This window comes from Schistocerca serialis, chromosome 3 (genome assembly GCF_023864345.2).
Source record: "Schistocerca serialis cubense isolate TAMUIC-IGC-003099 chromosome 3, iqSchSeri2.2, whole genome shotgun sequence".
Classification (NCBI taxonomy): Eukaryota; Metazoa; Arthropoda; class Insecta; order Orthoptera; family Acrididae; genus Schistocerca; species Schistocerca serialis.
The window spans coordinates 519,462,151-519,467,106 of NC_064640.1; the positions used below are offsets into that span (position 1 = coordinate 519,462,151).

The window sequence follows — 4,956 nt, forward strand, 5'->3', positions numbered from 1 at the left end:
GACTGACACTTATATTTAAAAGACTCACAGCATACTGTTCATATCTTCACAGATTTGCAGTCAAAGCGTACAACTTTAGTTACATACATGTGTTTCAGTCGCGTTAGTCAGAATGCACAAGAGTAGTCGGGACACCCTAAGCTACATAAATCACGTCTGCACCTCAGAGCCTACAACGACGAAAGTAGCTCTGTTCTCAGAACGTAATTTCTTTACACACGAAGTATAATAATACGATTACATTAGTGACATTCACTGTAGTCCAGTCACGCTCTAGTCCCAGTATTTTTGGCATGGGTTCATTTGATTTGTTTGGTTTGCATATTCAAGCTAATGTGCATGTCGTCGATACTCAAGTTTCCCAAGCGAGCATTCAACAACTGTGTGAAAAAGATGGACATTTGTTCAATGGAACATCGGGACATGCAAAGAGTTTTCAAGTGCACATTACGCTCAAAGTTAATGTTTGACCAAAACTTTACCACATACGTCTGATACCTCAATCTGTTTGCAATGAAATCGTTTCTGAACTCAACAGATTGGAACAAATCGGTGTCTTTAAACCGATTTCGGCAAGCTATTGGGCATTTCCTACGGTTATCACTAGAATATCGAACAGGAAAATCCGACTGTTTGCCGACTTTAAAGCAACAGTTAACAGTCAGACTTACTGATTCCTCCCCCTACCACGCGCCGAGGAACTTACGGATCGATTAGCAGCAGGACGATTCTTTCCAAAAACTGATTTACCAGGTTCTTATTTTCGGCCTCCCTGGATGATGAAACAAAGAAATATTTAGCAGTCAGTACGCACGGCAGCTTGTAGCAGTACCAGCGACTTCCTGTGATACCATTGGCCCAGATCAACTCCAGAACACCATCTCAGAAATATAGAATCTCTTTTACAATATTTAACTGATACAGGACTCATGTGCATTCTGCAGAATGTTCATTCTTCAACACAGAAACTGAATATTTAGGACATCTCATTGTCGACAGCAGCGCTTGTCCCTCGGCTAAGAATTTAGAGGCCATCTAGGAGTTACCACCTTCTAAAAACGTACGAGAACTACAGGCATTGCTTGGAAAACTTACCCGTTAAGTTAAATTCATTTCGAACGCACCACAAATTGCTGACTCTTGCATCGCGTCAAGCCTAAAAATGTTCGTTTCCAATGGAATGGGGAATGCGAACGTTCATGTCAAACATTGATAAATGTATTGCTTAGTCACGAGTATCTTATTCATTGCCATCTCCACATCTGGTTGCAGTTGATGCGTCGTCACACGTAATCGGAGAGGTTTTGTCTCGTAAGGTTGGTAACACTGAACGCCCCATAGCATTCGCTTCTAAAATGTTGAACAATGCCCAAGTCAATTACAGTCAGCTGGAAAAAGAAGCCTTAGCGATCGTATATAAATCCGTCCGAACAGGTCTTGGAAGGCCCAACGGTACCGACCGGCCGCCGTGTCATCCTCACCTCACAGGCGTCACTGGATGCGGATATGGAGGGGCATGTGGTCAGCACACCGCTCTCGCGGCCGTATGTCAGTACACGAGACCGGGGCCGCCACTTATCAGTCAAGTAGCTCCTCAGTTTGCCCCACAAGGGGTGAGTGCACCCCGCTTGCCAACAGCGCTCGGCAGACCGGATGGTCACCAATCCACGTGCTAGCCCAGCCCGACAGCGCTTAACTTCGGTGATCTGATGGGAACCGGTGTTACCACTGCAGCAAGGCCGTTGGCAGCCGTTACGAAATTTCATTAGTATCTACCTGGCAGAAGAGTTTTTCTCGTGACTGGTCGTAAGCTGTTAACTGAACTTTTTCATCCAGCGACAGATGTGCTTGATCGAATAGCACAGAAGGCCTGACGTTGGTCATTACTTCTTTCGTGTTACCAATACGAAATTCTTTATTACCCTACAGCACAGCATGCAAACGCAGACACTCTCTCTCGTTTACGTACGGTCAATGATTCGGAATTCAACACATCACAAGCTACTTATCTTCATACTGATCAATCTAATTCGTAAGCTCACCAAACTTTTCCCGTAGATTGTTGGCGGATCCACAAGCAACTGAAAAGCTTCAGTCGCTACAGCTGCTTACCTACTACCTACTACATTCATACGGGCTGCACCCGATATCAGAGCTCAGTTTCAGACCCATTAATACGAAAATACCACGCACAGCAATATCAGGCTTTCTCTTCAGAATGGTGCGATTTTATTGCATATTCCTACTGAACAAACGAGAGTCCTGGTTTCCGCATCACTGCAGCAAAACGTTTTGTCACTTTTACGGAGAGAACTTTGGGGAACAGTTAAAACTGAGCAATTGGCGTGCCAGCATTGCAAGTTATTCGGTGTTGAAAAGCCAGTTCAACAGTTGACTGCCCACTGCAACGCATGCGCGGACAACCACGCAGCCCCACGCAAAGACGATTTCAATTTCCCCAGACCTAATTGTCGCATCCTTATTGATTTTTCTCGCCATTTCTGGAACACACTGTAGAGAATTATCGTCGATGCATACAATAAATATCCATTTGTCAGTCCTATGAATTCGACAACCAGAACTTGCGAAATTAAAGCACACGCTTCTGTTTTTTGTTTAGAAGTAGGCCTCAAACAATTATTTCGAACAATGGCCTGCAGCTTTTCTCGTTGTAAATTCAATTATTTTGCCAACAAAATGGAATTCAAGGTATCCAGACGGCTCTGTTCTCCCCACAATCGAACGGTGAATCCGAGCGTTTCGTTCGCACCTTCAAGATGTGATTCGCACTCGAGAGTAAATTTTTGTCAGCACATTTCGCAAGATGCCTCTTCCCAACACTTAGCCGGCATAACTGTTACATGGTCTTCGTCACTTTGCTGCATTTATTTGACCCTCGGCACTTTGCTTCAGACGCACACTTCGCAACGAGATTCCACACGAATGACGACCTTCCTTTTTTTTAGCGTGTATGTAAGAAACCCCACATCTGGGAACTCGGAGATGTCTCTCAGTCGATCGGCCGGGCTCATTACACCATTGGCGGCAAAAGGGTTCTCATAGACGGCACCAAATCCAATTTTGTTTTCGTGATTACTGTGATACTGCCACAGATTTGCATTTTTCAGACACATTGCCTGCATCCCACACCGTTACCCCTGAGCAGCCTTCACCAGCGCCCAACCTTCGGGCGCATGGTTCAGAAGATGGCTCTGCCACAGAAATCGACCCTTCCTCCTTACTTTGCAGTTTCTGCTGTCATCGGTGACTGACATCGGGCCATAATCCGTATTTAAGTGTACAGCATCAGCAGCGGCGCCATTGCTGCACCCACTTGAGCCACATGGAGTCCTACCTACAATTGTTTTGCGGATATTCACGGTAGTTCACGAAGCAAATGACAGGACACAGGTAGGTTGGTACTATCTGCCATCACGCCAAGTCAAACTCCATAAACTGCACCCCAGCACGGGCCTTCCCCACGTCGTCGCCTGCATCCACGTTATGCGATGACAGCACGCCATTTTGGGAGGGGGGGGGGGGAGGAGGAATGCAGTATCGACGGTATCTATGCGGACCGCACATGGCGTGCCGCCCATATCTCAGCAGACGGCACAACTCGCAGACGGGCCGCCAGCTTGCGCCACTGCGAGTCACGCTAGGTACAGGGGTCGCCATATTCTTACCAGCGGCGCCACCTTCTGTTCCGCTTGTTGCACGCGAATGTATCCGTCAGCCTGTCTCCTTAAGACGCCACGCACCGAGTTCTGTAGTGATGCTAAACTGTGTTCGCATCGACCCTGTGTCCAGAATCATGTTGTATAAATGGAGATGATGTCTTAATTACTGACGACGCCTTTGGCACAACACAATTGTTTTATTTATCTCCATTGCAAGATGTAATTTTAGATATTTTACTTCTGATGAAGGTGTATTTATATACACCGAAACCTTGGTCAAGAAGTTTAATAAATCTTTGATCCTGTAACTGTTCTGGCTGTCATCATTTACCGTGAAGAATTTCAACAGTTGCTGTTTCAGCCATGTTTAAAATCTTGGAAAGATGGTACATATGTTAGTCCAAATGGATCAAATGGCTCTGAGCACTATGGGACTTAACATCTGAGGTCATCAGTCCCCTAGAGCTCAGAACTAGTTAAACGTAACTAACCTAAGGACATCACACACATCCATGCCCGAGGCAGGATTCGAACCTGCGACCGTAGCGGTAGCGCGGTTCCAGACTGAAGCGCCTAGAACCACTCAGTCACGCCGGCCGGCATATGTTAGTCATGCGATTTCTGGCGTAAGAGATGCATACAGGCTGTATCATAATTAAAAGCAAAAACTGACACAGGTGAAAGAATCCAACGAAAGTAGCATAAACTTTCCCATAAATAGGGATCTGCGAACGAGACGTTTGCGAGACCATTGCAAATACCTGCTGGCCGGTGTGGCCAAACGGTTCTAGGCGCTTCAATCCGGAAACGCGCTGCTGCTATGGTAGCAGGTTCGAATCCTGTCTCGGGCATGGATGTGTGTGATGTCCTTATGTTAGTTAGGTTTAAGTAGTTCTAAGTTATAGCGGACTGAGGACCTCAGATATTAAGTCCCATAGTGCTCAGAGCCATTTGAACCATTTTTGCAAATACCTGGCTATGATCCCCCACTCACTTGAGTACGAAATATTGTCCTCGTTAGCACAAATTTAGACTTTTCGATTAAGACCTGACCCAACAGTGCTTACTTTAACAAGAAACTGAATACTACTTTATATGTTGCAATTTAATATACACTTGTACCTGTTAAAAGAGGTTTTCAGTGTGTCATCCTGGAATTTGCACGCATACTGTACTCATCATTCTAATGAGTTAAAAATTATTTAAAACACCCACACACCATCTCAAAAGTCTTCCAAGACTGTACAATTCGCTGCTCCACTGTATCAACGAAAGT

General features: G+C 45.4%; 1 pseudogene; it reads right to left on the bottom strand.

The window, feature by feature from the left end:
* Positions 1-1,629: 1,629 nt before the first annotated feature.
* On the bottom strand, positions 1,630-1,747 carry LOC126472164 (5S ribosomal RNA; annotated as a pseudogene).
* Positions 1,748-4,956: the final 3,209 nt, after the last annotated feature.